Source organism: Rhinoraja longicauda, chromosome 4 (assembly GCF_053455715.1).
Source record: "Rhinoraja longicauda isolate Sanriku21f chromosome 4, sRhiLon1.1, whole genome shotgun sequence".
In the NCBI taxonomy this organism is placed as follows: Eukaryota; Metazoa; Chordata; class Chondrichthyes; order Rajiformes; family Arhynchobatidae; genus Rhinoraja; species Rhinoraja longicauda.
This window is the reverse complement of record NC_135956.1, coordinates 16,064,544-16,084,864: the sequence shown is the minus strand read 5'-3', so window position 1 is coordinate 16,084,864 and position 20,321 is coordinate 16,064,544. Positions and strand designations below refer to the sequence as shown.

At 44.7% G+C, this 20,321-nt stretch overlaps 1 protein-coding gene and 1 non-coding gene across 4 annotated transcripts in view; one reads left to right on the top strand and one right to left on the bottom strand.

Annotated features, from left to right (window-relative positions):
• The window catches only part of LOC144592603 (RNA-binding Raly-like protein), a 673,998-nt gene that overhangs the window by 60,513 nt on the left and 593,164 nt on the right, over positions 1-20,321 (top strand). The gene's annotated exons all lie outside the window — the stretch shown is intronic.
• Positions 6,802-6,965, bottom strand: LOC144593257 (U1 spliceosomal RNA). The gene has a single exon (XR_013547233.1). It is a non-coding gene; the product is annotated as a U1 spliceosomal RNA (small nuclear RNA).

Below are 20,321 nucleotides of genomic sequence, written 5' to 3'. Positions count from 1 at the left end.
AGCTTCTGTGGTAGGTAGGAATGCACAGAAGAAGTCTGAAGGACAATTTGTCATCAGTCCATTCCCTCCATAGATGCTGACTGGCACGCTGAGTTCCTCCAACACTTTCCGTTTTGCTTGTATGCCAGTTGTCCTTCCTTTTCTTAAATTATTTTGCAGGTTTTTAAAAGGCACTGAATCTAATTCATTTCCATAATTGTATTGCCTGTGCAGATGATAACACAATTCTCCAGAGTTTCAAGAAAGAATGGAAGGACAACAAAGCAAGGACAGGTTCTTGAATTAAAAGTGGCAATGACGTGGTAGAAAGGCATTAATTCTACAAAACTCAAGTGTTTCTTCCAGTACATTTATGTACAAATAACTGCTTTTAAATAGGCAAAAAAATAGAAGCCGGCATTTTTCTAATGAGGCATGCATTAGATTGTGATGCAGAATGGTGACTTAATAAATAGACTCTCTATTTGAAGTGAGTTGGAATATATTTAAATTATACATTGTACAAATGGAATCATATTAGCAATATAAATAGAACTGCTGTAATTTAATTTTTGATTCCAATCGGAATTTGTAATTTGATGTGCACGCTAAAGTGAAAGTGTTGTCGTTAAAATGCGTTCTTCCAAATAAATACTTATAATTTCAGAAAATGGGTTGATATTGCAAAATAACTTGGGGGGGAAATGCATGTTGCTTTATCGAGGTTATCTATTGTACAGAGAGAAGGTGGAGGAGCTCCATGTTAATAAAGGGTTCAATGGTTTCTTTATTAATCGCATGTACCAGGTACAGTGAAATACATTTTTTGCATAAAGCTCAGCAAGTCTATCCTCGTACATAAACACAATCAGTACAGTATGCACAGAGCAGCTCACTGAGTCCATATGCAGGAGCTGCCATTTTGGCGCCATTTTGTAGTGTATAGGATATGGCTGAATTGAAGCAATGACCAAGAAAGCACACCAACGCCTCTGCTTCCTCAGAAGGCTCAGGAGGTTTGGCATGTCCCCTACACCTCTCACCAATTTCTACAGACGCACCATTTTATCAGGATGCATTACAGCTTGGTTTGGGAGCAGCTCCATCCATGACCGCAAGAAATGGCAGCGATTTGTGGACGCAGCCCAGACCATCATACAAACCAACCTCCCTTCTATTGACTCCATTTATACCTCGTGTTGCCTCGGCAAGGCCAGCAGCATAATCAAGGACGTGTCGCACCCTGGCCACTCCCTCTTCTCCTGCCTCCCATCGGGCAAATGGTATAGAAGAGTGAAAACGCACACCTCCAGATTCAGGGACAGTTTCTCCCCAGCTGTTATCAGGCAACTGAATCATCCTACTTCAACAAGAAAGTAGTGCTGAACTACTATCTACCTCTATGGTGACCCTCGGGCTATCTTTGGTCAAAACTTTTATGACTTTACTTTTCACCAAACGTTATTCCCTTATCATGTATCTGTACACTGTAAATGGATCGATAGTGATCATGTATTGTCTTTCTGCTGATGGTTAGCACGCAACAAGAAAGCTTTTCACTGTACCTCGGTACACGTCACACCAAACTAAACTGAATGCAGTTCAATTCTACATCATCCCTGTATGTTCTCATTTTGAACAGCACCCCATATTTTGCTTGGGCAGCTTACAGCCCAGAGGGATGAATATTGACTTCTCTAAGGTATCACAAAATGCTGGAGTAACTCAGCGGGTCAGGCAGCATCTCAGGAGGGAAGGAATGGGTGACATTTCGGGTCGAGACCCTTCTCTAATGTCAAGTAACCCTTGCCTTCCCTTGCTCACCATCCCTCCCCCATCCTAGTACTCTGACCGGTCTGACAGTCCTCCTGATTACATTTTATCTTTGTATGCTTTGTTTGTCAGCTTCCCCTCGCTAACAATGATCTATTCTACATTATCCTTGACCTTCGTCCCCTTTGATCTCTCGGTTTCACACCTTACCCTTCCTTATCTCTGTCTCTCCCTCTCCCCTGACTCTCACTCTGAACAAGGGACTCAACGCGAAACATCATCCATTCCTTCCCTCCCGAGATGCTGCCTGTCCTGCTGAGTTACTCCAGCATTTTGAGTCTATCTTCTCCTTTTGAAATGTATTATTAGTTATTATTTATACAAATGCTTAGCCTTTATTGATAGAGATTTTATAAAGATTATGTACTGTTGAGTATATGGTGCAGCTGGAATGTTAATGTTGTCCAGGGCTGAAGAACAATGCCAATGACCTATTTTCGAAAAAACATATCCTTGCTTCTGCTTTCAAACCCGAGGCACCCAGAGATTAATCCAATGATGGAGAAAGGAACTGCAGATGCTGGTTTAGACCCACAAAGCTGAAGCACCTCAGCGGGACAGCCAGCATCTCGGGAAAGCAAGAGTGGGTGAAGTTTGGGGTCGAGACCCTCCTTCAGATTGAAAGTCTGAAGAAGGGTCTCATCCCAAACCTTCACACATTCCTTCTCTCCAGAGCTGCTGCCTGTCCTGCTGAGTTACTCCAGCTTTTTGTGAATAATCCAATGGGCCTGGCCAAGATGGCCATTCGCGGGTCCAAGCAGCGGGCAATCGAGGGCTCTGCCAGAGTCGACTGCCTGCCCCTCTTCCGGGCCTACGTCCGTGCCCGTGTGTCCCTGGAGAGGGAACATGTGGGAACCATGGGGACTCTGGAGGCCTTCTGTGAATGCTGGTTGCCGCAGGCGGGGAAGGTGGGGGGGAAGGGGGGCGGGCGAGTGTATTGTAGGTAATGTTGACAATGTTTTAATTTGACATTTGTTTGATTGTTATTTGCAAACTGCCAATAGCAGTCTTGATTTTATATAAATTACTCTGTATTTGTGATTAATTGAATTACAATTAAGCTCCTTGTTAAGGAAAAAGGAGAATAATCCAATACAAGATGCTGGGATAACATGGATATCAATGACATACTTACACGATTCCAGTTTCCACCCTTGTTTTCATTTGCACATTACTTAATACTTTAATCCTCTTTGGAGAGCAAAAAATGTCTTGATTAGTACAGGTGTCAGAGGTTATAGGGAGAGGGCAGGAGAATGGGGTTAGGAGGAACAGATAGATCAGCCATGATTGACAATAGACAATAGGTGCAGGAGGAGGCCATTCGGCCCTTCGAGCCAGCACCGCCATTCAATGTGATCATGGCTGATCATTCTCAATCAGTACCCCGTTCCTGCCTTCTCCCCATACCCCCTGACTCCGCTATCCTTAAGAGCTCTATCCAGCTCTCTCTTGAATGCATTCAGAGAATTGGCCTCCACTGCCTTCTGAGGCAGAGAATTCCACAGGTTCACAACTCTTTGACTGAAAAAGTTTTTCCTCATCTCAGTTCTAAATGGCCTACCCCTTATTCTTAAACTGTGGCCCCTTGTTCTGGACTCCCCCAACATTGGGAACATTGAATGGCGGAGTTGACTTGATGGCGGAGTAGACTTCCCTTATCAACCTCTTGCAGCCTCCTCATCCACCACCCACCAAATAAAGAGCACTTTGTATTATACTCCAGACAGTGGCTGCAAACCAGTGGAGTACAGTCTTTTGCAAACGATGGCCTTCTCATCAGTGGCTGTGACTGGCAAACAATTAACTTTAACAAGCAGGCAGCTAGTTTATGATGTGGCACTGTGTTTTTAGTGAGCCAGCACTAATTTATTATCTTCGAATGTGTTGTATGAAATATATTATATCTAGATCCGTAGCATATATCCAATTTGTTTGGAATTGAGGATGTTCTGAAGGAAATAACACTGGTTTTTGCAGGTAATATGACGGTTTTTGACTGAGGCTGTTGCTGCATTTAGTGGTGGAAAGCAGACTTCAATGTAGAGTAAATACTAACATTAATGAGATCATTGGAATATATTTCTGGTACCTCGCTAGGTCATGCACTGAAATGGTATTGTGGCCTCGAGTGGAAATGGCCTCACGTTATGCATCGAGGCTCGAGAAACTTTGACTTTCTTTAGGAAGCAGCAATGCCTGGGTTTTGCAATCTCTAACTCTTCGGTCATGTAAAGGTCATTTTGATTAGTATGGGTGTCAGGGGTTATGGGGCGAAGGCAGCAGAATGGGATTGAGAGGGAAGGATTGATCAGCCATGATTGAACGGCGGAGTAGACTTGATGGGCTGAATGGCCTAATTCTGCTCCTATCACTTATGAAGTTATTGAGATTCTTTATAAAGGTAAAGTATACCAACTGTGCACAGATTGTATCCCCTTTGACAATGAGCTGTTGCCTGTGGAGGTCTGCCATAACAACATTACATAATACTGCCATTTTTAAAATTATATGCTCATTGTTATTAATAATCAAAAATTATACTACTTGCCTATGATTTGTCAATGAAGCACCAATAAATTCAAGGAGTGTAGGAAAAAAAACCCTACAAATGCTGGTTTAAATCGAAGGTAGACACAAAATGCTGGAGTAACTCAGTGGGTCAGGCAGCATCTCAGAAGGGAAGGAATGGGTGATGTTTCGGGTCGAGACCCTTCTTCAGACTGATGTCAGGGGAGGGGGCGGGACAAAGATAGGATGTAGTCGGAGACAGGAAGACTAGTGGGAGAACTGGGAAGGGGGAGGGGATAGAGAGGGAAAGCAGGGACTACCTGAAGTTAGAGAAGTCAATGTTCATACCGCTGGGGTGTAAGCTGCCCAAGCGAAATATGAGGTGCTGTTCCTCCAATTTGCATTGGGCCTCACTATGACAATGGACAGAAAGGTCAGATTAGCAATGGGAGGGGGAGTTTAACCACATAAACACAGGTTGCTATATAACCAATAATGGAGAGGAGCAAATAAAGCTTGGCATATGTTGCAACAAAATATATTTATTCTATGAATTTAGTTTAGTTTAGAGATACAGTGTGGAAAAAAGGTCCTTTGGCTCACCGAATCCATGCCGACCAGCGATCTGCGTAGATGGGTGGCATGGTGGTGCAGCCGTAGCGTTGCTGCCTTACAGTGCCAGATACCCGGGTTCGATCCTGGCCACGGGTGCTCTGTATGAAGTTGTTGGTTCTCCCTGTGACCTCTGTGGGTTTTCTCCAGGTGCTCCGGTTTCCTCCCACACTCCAAAGACGTACAGGTTTGTAGGATAATTGCCTTTGGTAAAATTGTAAATTATCCCTAGTGTGTAGGATAGTGTTAGTGTATGGGGTCATAGTGTTGGTCTGTGCGGAGTCGGTGGGCTGAAGATCTTGTTTCCGTGCTGTATTTCAAAACTAAACTAAACTAAAACTATCCTACACACTCGGGACATTGCACATTATTTTGCCGAAGCCAATTAACCTGCAGACTGACTTCTTTGCACAATGAATGCAAAACCACAACAAATTTGCTTCTTTACCCAACCAGCATAGATTGAACGTTCAACGAACCCTTCCAAAATAGTAAGATTAAATGAGAACTTACCAGTTCGAAGTTTGATCTGTATTTTATGAGGAGTTACGATGAGGGACTACGTGAAGACCCCGTCCAGCACGCGTGCGCGACATTCTTCAAAGCAGCGGTGTGGATTCACAGAAAAAACACAACGATTGAAATAAATATAGTAAAGAAAAAATAAGAACTTGATTACCAGTTGATCTGTATAAAAAAGGGTGGGAGCGGAGGGCACGTAGTCCCTCATCGTAACTCCTCATAAAATACAGATCAAACTTCGAACTGGTAAGTTCTCATTTAATCTTACTATTTTATTTCGGAGTCACGTGAGTGACTACGTGAAGACTTCAAAGCTTCTGTGATTCCGAACCGTGTACCAGCTCATGCTTCACTCACTGTCTGAAGACCTTAGAGGGAGGAAGTATGTTATCACGATCAAGAAACCTGTTTGTGAACAAAAAAGGTTTATTAATGACAACAAAAAACAGAGAGCTCCCCAGGGCTCAAATTAAATATTATCTGCAGACTCTAAAATTCTGTCTGCAAATGTAGCAGGTTGCGCCAGCGGTTTATTATAAAACCTTTGGAAAGTTCTTTCCGAGGACCATCCTGCTCTGGCCAGAGTATGGTCAATTGGCACGTCCATTTGACTAGCCGCCGACGTAGATGCAGCCCTGGTGGAGTGAGATTTGTAAACATTCGTATTGACTCCCGCGGACTTAAGCACCTGCTTGAGCCACCTTGAAATGGTTTGGCTCGTCACCTGACCATGAGGCTTCTTGTGGCTTATCCATAAGGCTTTTTCTCTCCCTCTTAAGTTGTATGTTGTGTCTATGTAATTGGCGAGGTGGTCTTGGCACACAGCCGTGGTTCAGATGAATATGCCCAGAACTCCATGACTGGAGGCGTGGTACCTGGTCTAGTTTGTTTGACCAGTCCCTGAATATGGAATGTGAAACAGTCCAATGACTCTGTCATGCTGTCGAGCCTCAGTAGGTGAAGGGATTGTACCCTTTAAGCTGACACTAGTGCCATGAGCATGACTGATTTCAGTGTAAGTTGTTCCAGCGTGAGTGCCCTGGGCGGTGGCCATCCCCTAAGGTACGTCAGCACAATGCTGACATCCCAGATCTGAGTGTACCTTGGTCTGGAGGAGTTAGTATTAAAAATGCCCCTCATGATTTTGATTCCTAGTGGATGGGACCCCAAAGCCAGTTGTCCTGCTGCTGGAACCAAATAAGCTGACAACGCACTCCTGGCTGTATTTATGGCGCTGTAGCTGAGTCCTTCCTGATGTAATCCAACCAGGAATTGCACAACACTGGTGGGTGTCGCTGTAGTGTAGGTAGTTCCTGTTTTGGAGCAATACCGTTCCCATTTTAACAGGGGAGAGAGCGAACGCAGTCCCCCACTACCACAAATTTTGCAGTCGAGTATCGCGCATTTGGGGACATCGCAGGCGTCAGCACACCCGAAGTGCAATGGGATAGCCTTGTCCTGGGAAAACCTCCTGAGTGATCAAGGTATCTCCCCTGCCAGGTAAGTATTCCTTATATTGGTCAGGTATTGTCTCCTGGTGGACTCCCGGTGGGATGCGGTCATCATGTTGATGGCGTCCTCAGACAGTCCCAGGCCCAGTAGAGGTCTTTTGAGAATCTGCAAGCCAGGAGATTGACTCTGTCATGGCACGGGTGACTAATGCCTGACACTGGGTGGATTAATAATTCCGGACTGCTGGGGACGGAATCCAATTGAATCTTCCGTAATACCCGACTGATGAGGCAGAAGGGAGGAAAAGCATAAAAGAACATTTTTCCCCCAATACAGCGTGAATGCATCAACTGCTGCTGCCTCAGGGTCTGGTTCCCAAGCGACATACGTTGGTACCTGGTGATTCAGCCTGGATGCAAATAGATCGATATCTGGTGTGCCATTTTGCTTTGTAATTTCGGCAAATATTTTGGGATTTAACATCCATTTGATGTTATCGTTAAATTTGCGTGACCTGGTGTCTGCCACTGTATTTTTGACCAATTTATCACACGATATTGACTTTATACCACACATGTGGTTGATATAAGCCACCACCGTGGTATTATCTAATTGCAACCGGACATGTGCATGATGCGTATTAGATGCATATGCTTTTAAACCATAAAACGCACCCAACATTTCTAAATAGTTGATACCCCGTGTCTGTAGGCAAGATGATTCAGAATTAGTCCATCTGCCCCCTGTGCTGGATAGCATGTTAGTTGCTCCCCAGCCCAAGGCACTGGCATCCGTTTGAATGGTTAATACTGGGTTGGAGATAATTATGGGACTGGAACTGAGGCTAATGTTCCTTGTCCACCATTGTAACTCTGTAATGGATTCAGCAGTTAAATACATGCTCGGTCAAAGTGACCTGAGTTTTGCTTTAGTGCGTGCACTTTTGTTCTTTGTAAATTTTGGTAGTGCAAAGGCCCAAATTGTACAGCTGGAAAAGCTGCTACCATTTTACCAATAGCTCTAGCTACCTGCCGTATGGTTGGCTGACGTTTATGCATTAGTTCGTGGCATGATAGTGCCAATTGTGATGCTTTCCACTTTGGCAGAGTTACAACCATGCGAACAGTATCAATAGTAAATCCAAGATAGTCCATGGTAGTGGACGGTGTAAAATTGGATTTATCTGGATGTATGACAAACCCCAAAGTTTCAAACAAACGTTTGGTGGCTGCTACTGCCAAAATAGCTGTCTCCAAGGTTTCCCTATCTAAGTACGCCATGACTATATGCTTTTGTTTTGTCAATAATGCCAAGGCGGGTTTTAAGCTTCTAGTGAAACCTTGGAGCGGAGGTTAGTCCATTTGGTAAGGCTTTAAATTGACATAGCTGTTTCATCCAGATAAATTTTTAATTATTTACGGTGCTCCTTGTGTATGGGTACTGAGTAGTAGGCATCTTTTAAATCAATGCCTGCTAGAAAGTACCCTGTAGACACAAATTCCAAAGGTTCATGTTTTGTTCTTTCAATGACACCTTTTGCTAGTAGCCTCACAAGTTCAGCTTGACCCTCTTGTTTGTCTTTGACTGAGAGGGTGAATACCCTTTGGGGTATGTGCTGAACTGGCGGAATGTTTTCATGAACAAAGTCAATTTTATAGCCATGAATGCAGGTTAGTATGTATTTGTCATTAGTGATGGTTTCCCATGCATGCAAAAAACAAGTGCAATCTCCTCCCTGTTAGTATAGAGTCCCTACTGCTCATATGCCGAAAGGTACCAGACCCACCTACCTCCATGGTGATTGGTGTTAATTCTTCTTCTGCCTCTTCGCTGGACGATGAGGTGTCTGCTGGGCTGTAGAGGGCTGCTGTTGACGTTGATGTTGTTGTTGGGGGGTGGCGCATTTTCCATGGGGTCCGCTCTGGGCCCTGGCCTAAAAGGCTTACGGGGAATGGTTGCGGACCCCGAGCTTTCACCAGTCCCATATGGTGGTTTATGACTGGTGGACGCCGTGAGGTACTGCCGCCTGGGTTTGTTAGGTCTGCTCGGTCCCAAGCCTGCCCTCACGAGACCAAAGGTCTTGGATTCTTCCTCTAGGTCTTTCACCTTTTTTGGGAGATCCTTTCCAAAAAGCAGAATTGGAGGTTCTGAACCCGGTGTTTTGCAGAGTCCCGCAAACTTAGGGTTGAGGGCAGGCTTGATAATTTCCGTAAACCATTTATCTGGTATTGAGTGGTGCACAGCAGAGCTAGTGTATCTTGCTGATTTGTGGAAATGTCCACACCATCAATGGACCGAGCATATGATGTTATCGCTGCAGTCAGTTTAAGGATTTTCTGGAGCTTCAACTCCAGGTTCCTGCCCCAAATGTCCCCAAATTTGGCTGTTTACAGCTGGTACATTTAATGATGTACAATTTTCTGGGGCTGTGTATAGCTCAAGAGCCTCATTGACCACCCGTTCTTGTAGGGTTTTTGAGGACAGGTGGTCAATGCTGGCTGCAAGTTTCGGCTCTAAAGGCCGACCCCCTCGTGGAATGTCCACGTAGCGGTTGACCACACCCAGCAGCTCTTCCTGATCCTGTACACTCTGCGTACTCCGGACATCTTCAGCCAACAACCCCTCTTCTTGACCAGCCCAGACCTGGTCGCCAATGCTGCCTTCAAACGAAGGTGAGGCAATGGCCAGTGCCCCTAAAGGGCACTGCGGGAGTGCCTGGGCGATCTGGGCCCTCCCTTGGCGAGTCTGCTGCTGCTCTCAGCAGATCTCGCTGGAGCATTGCTCCATAAGCCGTTTTCGGCTTAGGCGGCTGCCAGTGCCGCTGTGTAGCGGTGTAGCATCTTCATCCGAATCGTCCAGACACTACCGCCCGGTTCTGGCTGCAGGTACCTCCAGCCCGCTGCTCAGGCTGCACTAGCGGTGCTGGGCTCGGCTCGGTAGTTGTGCCGCCTCTTGCCCCCCCTCCAAAGAACGTTCCTCAACGGAAAACGAACGGGGGCGACTGCAAATTTCTTTCCTCTGGTCTTGGTCATCTTGGGACCTAAAGCAGACCAGAGAGAAAATACTTACGGCCACGGTAGAACTTACCTGTCGGCCCGACTTTTTAGTTTGTAGCGGGAGCACCTTGAACTCCCGTTCGTCGCGGTGCACTGCATGAACGCTAATGTCGCGCACGCGTGCTGGACGGGGTCTTCACGTAGTCACTCACGTGACTCCGAAATAAAATAGCAATTAAATAATGCAGGGTGGCACAGTGGAGCAGCGGTAGAGTTGCTGCCTTACAGAGCTTGCAGCACCGGAGACCCGGGTTCGATCCCGACTACGGGTGTTGTCTGTATGGAGTTTGTACGTTCTCCCCCTGACCTGCGTGGGTTTTCTCCAAAATCTTCAGTTTCCTCTCACACTCCAAAGACATACAGGTTTGTAGGTTAATTGGCTTGGTAAATGTAAACATTGTCACTAATATGTGTAGGATGGTGTTAATGTGTGGGGATCGCTGGTCGGCGCGGACCCGGTGGGCCGACAGGCCTGTTTCCGCGCTGTATCTCTAAACTAAAACTAAAAATGCAGGCACAGATGGGAATATTTGTCAACACATTTGCAAAGGTTAAGCTTCTCTGAAATATTTAAAATATTCATTCCTTTTGGTGGGAGCCAGTTCTTTGATAAAGTCAGTTTGAATAATGATAGGCTAAACCACACATACAATTCTCAGTGACTGCCTCTATGATTACAGCAGAGCATGAAATATTAATATCACATCCATATTCTAATTCGAGAATGTAAGAAGCTATTTGAATATATCGTAATTAGATCATCTTTGATTGCATTAGAAATTTAGATGAACACACAAGAATGGTACATCAGGATTGAGTTGATACAATTGGATGGAATAATACTGTGACAATGTAAGTCTTTTATTGTGTAAATTAAAATGTTAAATCATAAGAGTCCTGTGGTGCAGTTATTTACAACTTTGCCACCATCAATGGAGTTGCAGTCTGGAAGCAGTGAGACCAAAGACAGACGCAAAATGCTGGAGTCACTCAGCGGGTCAGGCAGCTTCTCTGGAGAAAAGGAATAGGTGATCTTTTGGGTCGAGACCCTTCTTCAGACTGAGAGTCAGGGGAGAGGGAAAGGAGAGGTATGAAAAGGACAGAAGAATGACAGGCATGAAAAGGACAAATCAAAGCCGGCAACGATGATCAAGGAGCCCACAATGGTCAATTGTTGGCTGTGGGGAAGGTGATAACTGGAGTGGATACAAACAGTGAAACTAAGTGGGACTGCATGAAGATGAGGGTGGGGGGGGGACGGAGAGATAGGGGATGCAAGTTAGATAAATCAATATTTATACCGTTGGGTTGTAAGCTGCCCAAGCAAACTATTTGGTGCTGTTCCTCCAATTTGCGCATGGCCTCACTCTGACAGTGGAGGAGGCCCATCTTTCTGATAGCAGGATTGTGATGGATATTGTTATACCTAACCCATGTTGTTGTAAACGGCAGCAGAACTGATGTAAAGACAATTTTGTCCAATTTTGTCCACAACACCAACAATGTCAACAATGCTTTTGTTCAACTGTAGCATTTCGCAGTTATCAAGAAGCACATGTCATAAGGTCATAAGGAATAGAAGTAGAATTAGGCCATTTCAGCCCATCAAGTCGACTCCGCCATTCAACCATGGCTGATCTATCTCTCCCTCCCAACCCAATTTTCCTGCATGTGTTGCAATGTCCTGTTGCAGCACTACAACAGGGTGGCCCAATGTCACAGCAGGTAGAGCTGCTGCCTCACGACACCCGAGCTCCAGGTTCGATCCTGAACTCGGGTGTTGGCTGTGTGTAATTTGTTCGTTCTCCCTATGACCGCGTGTGCTTCCTCCCACACTCCAAAGACGTACAGGCTTGTCAGTTAATTGGCAATCGGTAAATATTGCAAATTGTTCCCAGTGTGTATAGGACCGTGTTGGCGTGCGGATATCGCTGGTCAGCGCGGACCCAGTGGGCCGAAGGGCTTGTGCAAAAACTAAACTAAACTAGAACATTTAGAAATAGTGCCAGATGTACAAGTGGAAGTACAAGATCTCAAAGACTGGAGTGATTGTATCGGGGGATAGTAGATCTATCTCTGGGACCAGCACCCTAAGAGTCACCAAACTTTGGCGGCATCGTTGAGCAGAGTTGTGTAGGAATCATCCGTGTTTATCAAGTGTGGAGTGACGGCCATGGTGAGGGAATCGATTCCAACACTGAAACACAAATGGCAAGTGATAAAGTTTAGTCCTGAAGTTCAAATTTTTTAGGAAGTTGTCGTGGTATAGAATTTAATTTAACTTAATAATTTGCAGTCTCAATAAGTAACTAGATTTAACCTTTCGGATTTAACTTTGGCTTATTATAATTGCTTTGAGAGGAATATTTTTGCATGCCAAGATATTTTAAATAGGTCTATTTTTACTGGAGCTTTATCTTCTGTGACCTGACTTTCTGCAGCGGCCCATATTAGTTTGCATTGCAATAGCTTATTTAGAATATTTTATGCTCAGGGAATTACCTAAGGGGAAAAACAAATTGGCCTTCAATCTCAGGTTACTGCACCGGGCATGTAATAACCCTTCTGTTTCATCGGTAGCTTCAGTATTCTGAAAATGCTGCCTCTTTTGACAGTGTAAGCCAATTAATGGCTGAATCGGATATTTACCATTCTCCGTTGAAGCAAACTACTGTTTCCTGTAGGGTAATCAATTTGTGCTTGGTCAAAAATTCCTGTCAAATCTACGCATTGTGGAAACTTGATGAAACTTTAAAATTCTGAATAAAAAAGACTGATTAACCATGTCAGAATCTCCAAAGTAATTTGGCTGGAAGATTGAAGAGGCATTAAGCTATTAAAATTTAGAAACTGGATTAGAAATTAATTGTGGTTTTGTTTTGTGCGAATCAGGCATTTTGTTCATGTTTGCACATCATTTCTCTCTTGTACGTTTTGCACAAGTGATGACCTGAACGTGTGCAATATGAATTTCTGACATATCAAGAAAAATGACAATTAGAGGGTTTCAACTTCTTCCTCTTCTTCGTTGTTCACCCACAAGATAAGGAACACGTTATACATTAAGTCAGAGCCATGGGTAAACCAGTTCAGTTCAGTTTATTGTCACGTGTACCGAGGTACAGTGAAAAGTTTTTGTTGCATGCTATCCGGCCAGCAGAAAGACAATATGTGATTACAATCGAGCCATTTACAGTGCATAGGTACATGATAAGGGAATAACATTTAGTACAAGGTAAAGCCAGTAAAGTCCGATCAAAGGCAGTCCGAGGGTCACCAATGAGGTAGATAGTAGTTCGGCACTGCTCTCTGGTTGTGGTAGGATGATTCAGTTGCCCGATAACAGCTGGGAAGAAACTGTTCCTGAATCTGAAGGTGTGCGTTTTCACACTTCTGTACCTTTTGCCCGATGGGAGAGGGGAGTAGATGGAGTGGCCAGGGTGCGACTCGTCCTTAATTATGCTGCTGGCCTTGCCGAGGCAACGTGAGAATCATATATACCAGGGATGTATTCTCTGAAGGACCCTAACACTAACATGCAGCAATTGAGTCTCAGTTCATTTTTTAGGTTGAATTGCACTGATGGGTGATATTTTAGAAGATCCTGGCGACAAAGAGCCTTTCCTGCAGTGCCTCAATTTGTCAAAGGAAACAAATTCCACAGCAGTGCTTGTCACCAGGGACTGAGTATAGGCAGACTGAAGAAGGGTCTCGACCTGAAACGTCACCCATTCCTTCTATCCAAAGATGCTGCCTGTCCAGCTAAGTTACTCCAGCTTTTTGTGTGTATCACCGTGGAACCTCCAGTATGACAAAGACTAGGATAGCTGTACAGCACAAGGACCATCGGACATCCTTTAACAACAGCACAAAGTTTAGTTTAGTGTCCATCATTTTGTGCATCTGCAGTTCCTTCCGACACATCAGAGCCAGAGCTCTTTTTACGAAAACACCGAGAGTACTTTTTGGAGCAGTTGTTTTGATCAAAACATAATTTCTGCACATGCTACCATGCTCCGTGTACATATGACATCAACTTCACATCTGGGCAAGTGCTTGTAGCCTGATCCATTGGGCCTCAGAGTACTGAGCACTTGAGCAATGTCTTTGTGTAGATATTATAGATTAGCCGACTTGATTAGCCAACATTCACCCACTTGAGTCATTTTGTGCCGGGGGGAAAAGGTGTAAATTATGTCCTCGTGTGTGACCAGTTGTATGTACACTTGCGCCTGTTTCCTTTGACTCCAACTTGTGGACCGGACATACCATGATCCCATTCAATTTCCATTGGTTTGGATTAGTCTGGATACAGTAGAGTTGCTGCCTTACAGTGCCAGAAACTCGGGTTCGATCCTGACTATGGGTGCTGTCCGTATGGAGTTTGTACGTTTTCCCCGTGACATGCATGGGTTGTCACCGGGATCTCCTGTTTCCTTCCACACTACAAAGACGTACAGGTTTGTAGGTTAATTGGATTGGTATAACTGTAAATTGCCCTAGAGTTTGTTGGATCATGTTAGTGTGCGGGGATCGCTGGTCGATGTGGACTCAGTGGGTCGAAGGGCCTGAATCTTGCCGGAGTTTAGAAGAATGAGGGGGGACCTCATTGAAACGTACTGAATTATGAAAGGCTTGGATAGAGTGGATGTGGGGAGGATGTTTCCGCTAGTGGGAGAGTCTAGGACTGGAGGTCATAGCCTCAGAATTAAAGGACTTTCCTTTAGGAAGGAGATGGGGAGGAATTTCTTTAGTCAGAAGGTGGTGAATCTGTGGAATACTTTGCCACAGAAGGCTGTGGAGGCCAGGTCAATGACTTGGATGAAGGGGTTAAAAGTACCATTAGCAAATTTGCAGATGATACAAAGCTGGGTGGTAGTGTGAACTATGAGGAAGATGCTATGAGGTTGCAGGGTGACTTGGACAGGTTGTGTGAGTGGGCGGATGCATGGCAGATGCAGTTTAATGTGGATAAGTGTGAGGTTATCCACTTTGGTGGTAAGAATAGGAAGGCAGAATATTATCTGAATGGTGTCAAGTTAGGAACAGGGGACGTACAACGAGATCTGGGTGTCCTAGTGCATCAGTCACTGAAAGGAAGCTTGCAGGTACAGCAGGCAGTAAAGAAAGCCAATGGAATGTTGGCCTTCATAACAAGAGGAGTTGAGTATAGAAGCAAAGAGGTCCTTCTGCAGTTGTACAGGGGCCTAGTGAGACCGCACCTGGAGTACTGTGTGCAGTTCTGGTCTCCAAATTTGAGGATGGATATTCTTGCTATTGAGGGTGTGCAGCGTAGGTTTACTAGGTTAATTCCCGGAATGGTGGGACTATCATATGTTGAAAGACTGGAGCGACTAGGCTTGTATACACTGGAATTTAGAAGGATGAGAGGAGATCTTATCGAAACGTATAAGATTATTAAGGGGTTGGACACATTAGAGGCATGAAACATGTTCCCAATGTTGGGGGAGTCCAGAACAAGGGGCCATAGTTTAAGAATAAGGGGTAGGCCATTTAGAACTGAGATGAGGAAAAACCTTTTCAATCAGAGAGTTGTGAATCTGTGGAATTCTCTGCCTCAGAAGGCAGTGGAGGCCAATTCTCTGAATGCATTCAAGAAAGAGCTAGATAGAGCTCTTAAGGACAGCGGAGTCAGGGGGTATGGGGAGAAGGCAGGAACAGGGTACTGATTGAGAATGATCAGCCATGATCACATTGAATGGCGGTGCTGGCTCGTAGGGCCGAATGGCCTCCTCCTGCACCTATTGTCTATTGTCTATTGATAGATAGATTCTTGATTAGTACTGGTGTCGGAGATTATGGGGAGAAGGCAGGATAATGGGGTTAGGAGGGAGAAATAGATCAGCCATGATTGAATGGCGGAGTAGGCTTGATGGTCCGAATGGCCTTATTCTGCTCCTATCACTTATGACCTAATAACCTCTAAACGAAACAAAAGTATTTTATTGTATAAAATTGCAGATATGTTGGTGGGAGTTGTGGAGAAATTATAGGAGAGTAAATCGGTGCAAAAATGTGATGTTTATATATGTATGAAAAATCAAATAGGTTCTCTAACATCACAAGTTAGAAAGGATACATTAGGCCATTTGACTCATCTAAGTTTATACATTGCAGACCCCAGTGTAGCATGCCAATTACTGCACAAAATTGCTGTTAAATTCCAATGACTCGCTCTGGTCCATCTGCAAATCCATTCCATGTGCTTCAAGAACCACATTAAATTTAACTGATGGATAATAGGCTGGAAAGTGCAGGCAAGGGAATTCCTAGATAAGGGATCAGTTTCAATGGTCTTCTCTGCACTCTCTCCAACACTGAGTGCCTCCCTTGTGGGTCGGTCACTGCGTTTCTCCACAATACATGAGGAATTACACTGTAGTTCAATCACACCTTGTTTTTCTTATCAGTTTCTACCAGTTTGGCTATTTATCGTGTAACATCGAATGGGTCATTATCGCCAAAACATGCAATCATCAAACCTAATGAGACTCCACTGTGAAATCTCCTCATGGTATGTCTACTTTGAAGAAGTTCTTCTCTCTCCACTGAGAATTCTGCAACATCCTCTCTCTCTGCACCCCTTCTGTGATTCATTCATTTGTTCTATATCTCTCTACATCACCGTCTATATCTCTCGTTCCCCTTTCCCCAGACCCTCAGTCTGAAGGAGGGTCCCGACCCCAAACATCACCCATTCCTTCACTACAGAGATGCTGTCTGTCCCGCTGAGTTACTCCAGCACTTTGTGTCTTTCTTTGGTTTAAACCAGCACCCGCAGTTCCTTCCTACACATTCTGTCTGCTCCACTGCAAAATCTCCTCAAGGTAGGCCTACTTTGGAGAAGTTCTCCTCCTCTCTCCCATTGAGTTGCTCAGGCTTTTTGTGTCTATCTTTGGGTCTCTTTCAACTTCATCCTTGGTTTTCAATTCCCTTTTCAAGGGTTAGCTGTTTTTTAATGTTCTTTCTTTTTTAGGTGTCATATCTCATACTTGCTCGCCTTAGTTTTAGTCTGAAGAAAGGTTCTGACCCGAAATGTTACCCATCCTTTTTCTCCAGAGATGCTGCCTGACACGCTGAGTTACTCCAGCACCTTGTGTCTTTCTTAAGTTTGATCAGTCTCTTTTCTGATTGCATGCATATTTTCATCAACCTATGAACTAAGAGCGGCCAGGTGGCGCAGCTGTAGAGTTGCTGCCTTACAGTGCTTGCAGCGCCGGAGACCCGGGTTTGATCCTGACTACGGATGCTGCCAGTATGGAGTTTGTACTTTCTCTCCGTGACCTGCATGGGTTTTCTCTGAGATCGTCGGTTTCCTTCCGCACTCCAAAGACGTACAGGTTAATTGGCTTGGTGTATGTCACTTCCGTAGGTCACATAACGGGGAATATGCCCCGATCTCTATCAACGGGGACAGTGTGGAGAGAGTGTCCAGCTTCAAGTTTCTGGGCACTCACATTTCGGAGGACCTAACATGGTCCAATAACACTGCTGCGCTGTTCAAGAAGGCACAACAAAGACTGTTCTACTTAAGAACACTGAAAAAGTCTGGTCTACCCCAACAGCTGCTGACGACCTTCTACCGCTGCACCATAGAGAGCATCCTAACGCATGGCATCCCTGTGTGGTACCTCAGCTGCACGGAGGCAGAAAGGAAAGCTCTACAGCGGGTAGTCCATAGAGCTCAGAGGGCCATCGGAACACAGCTACCAGACTTGGAGGGCATCTACAACACACGATGCCTCAGAAAAGCCACCAGCATCCACAAAGACTCTTCACACCCCTGCAACAGTCTGTTCGAACTCCTTCCATCGGGCAGACGATACAAGGCCTTCTACGCCCGCACCTCCAGACTCAGGAACAGCTTCATCCCCAGGGCCATAGCTGCTATGAACCGGTCCTGCTGAGCCGGATGGCCACAACACATAGATCAACTTGCACTTTACCCTGTCTAAAAACTGTTACAATTGTTTTGTTTCGTTGGGTTGCTGTTGTCTAAATTACTTAAATTATTGCATCGTATGGGAGGCGCATTCCCAATCTCGTTGTACCCCTGGGTACAATGTCAATAAAGATATATTGTATTGTATTGTATTGTATTGTAAATTGTCCCTAGTGTGTGTAGAATAGTGTTAATGTGTGGGGATTGCTGGTTGGCGCGGACTCAGTGAGCTGAAGGACCTGTTTCCGCACTGTATTTCTAAACTAAACGGAACTATTGTATGATTTAAAACCCATCTGCTGACCCCACTTACGAGGCTCTTTTTTTTGCCAATTTGGCCAATTTGCATTGACTTAGGAGTTGGCGCCATGTATATAAGTGGGGAACCAAAGTAGCCCGACCCTATGTCATGGGAAGCTCCACTCAAAACCTTAAAAGATGTAACCTTTTAGTTTAGAGATACAGCATGGAAACAGGCCCTTCGGCCCACAGAGTTCTCGCCGACCAGTGATCCCCGCACACTAACACTAGGGACAGTGTACAAATTTACCAAAGCCAATTAACCTACGAAGTGTGGGAGGAAACCGGAGCTCCTGGAGAAAAACCCATGTGTCACAGGGAGAATGTACAAACTCTGTACAGACAAACACCCGTAGTCCGAATCGAACCCGGTTCTCTGGCACTGTAAGGCAGCAACACTACTGCTGCACCACCGTACCACCCTAACTGTTGTGTTATTCAGAGTGTGGAAAGAGGGGCTTCCCGTGTTAAGTGTGTACATAGCTGTGTGAGTTCGGATTGGACTTCCATTACAAATTAGGCACTGTAAGCCAGATATTTGGTACCGTTCCATACTGTACCACTGTAATGTCCCTCAGACTATCCTTGACTAACCTTTACTGGCTTTACTTTGCACTAAACGTTATTCCCTTTTCATGTACCCATACACTGTAAATGGATTGTATTGACAATCATGTATTCTCTTTCTACTGACTGGTTGGCACGCAACAAAAAGCTATTCACTGTACCCTCTGTACACGTGGCAATAAACTAAACTGAACTGTGAGCATATTATTTCAACAATAGAATGAACTCGGCCTTGCACAGTAGATTGCTTTCCTTTTATAATTGAAAAGTAAACTAGCAGCTCACTGAGTTTGGAAGCTTTATTCTGGACCTTTGACCCAAACGCATGCAAGAAATCTAGAATTAACTTTGTCAGTAGAACAGCTAACACCTGAGGCTACGGAACAAGCTTTCAGTTCCCAGGGAGAATCTTTACTGTGGAAGAGTTGGTTTTCCTGAATCAACCGAATAGCTTGCAAGTAAACTATATTAAAACATATGCAAGTATCTCCGCATTGCTGAAAAAAAATTAACAAGATGCACCTTGATGGTTAGATTAAAACAAAATCTGCCTGAAAGATCACACAATTTTTATGCCTTTGATGTTCTAATTTAGTTTCGAGATACAGCGTGGAAACAGGCCCTCTGGCCCACCATCTACACCGACCAGCGATCGCCGCACACTAACACTATCCTACACACACTGCGGACAATTTACAATTTTTACCAAAGTCAATTAATCTACAAACCTGCACATCTTTGGAATGCGGGAGGAAATCGGAGCACCCAGAGAAAGCCCACGCGGTCGCGAGGAGAACGTACAAACTCCTTAGAGCCAGCACCTGTAGTCGGGATCGAACCCGGGTCTCTGGGGCTGCAAGGCAGCAACTGGACCACTGCACCACCATGCCACCTCTATTATGACACAATGAGATACCGGTAATCTGGCAAAACAGAATGATCAAAATACTACAGCTTTGCGAGAAAATGCAACGAGAAATTAATAGACTTCTATCTGTATGTCAATGCCTGCTATCTGATGCAAAGAAAAGTGAATTCATGAGCTTTCTGAAGTGAAAACATGGTGTTTTTAACATGGGAATATGCTTAAATCAACAAAATTAAGTTGCACTGAAGAAAGTGAATATTGTAAATGTTTGCTACTTTATAGTTGACAATATTTTAGATACTGAACGTACAGGTGCACATACAGAATGCTGGGTAGGTTTCTGATGGAAACATTTTTCTCATGCATTCGGAGGCTTTAGGATAGGCACATGGAATGCAGGGAACAGAGGGTTATGGATCATGTGCAGGCAGAGGAGATTAGTTTAACTTGGCATATTGTTTGGAATAGACATCATAGGCCCGTTCCCGTTCTGTACTATTCTCTGTTCATAAGTTCTCGGAGCAGAATTAGGCCATTCGGCCCATCGTCCACTCTGCCATTCAATCATGACTAATCTATCTTTCCCTCTCAACCCCATTCCCCTTCCTTCTCTCCATTACCCCTGACACCCGTACTAATTGGGTATCTGTCAAACGCC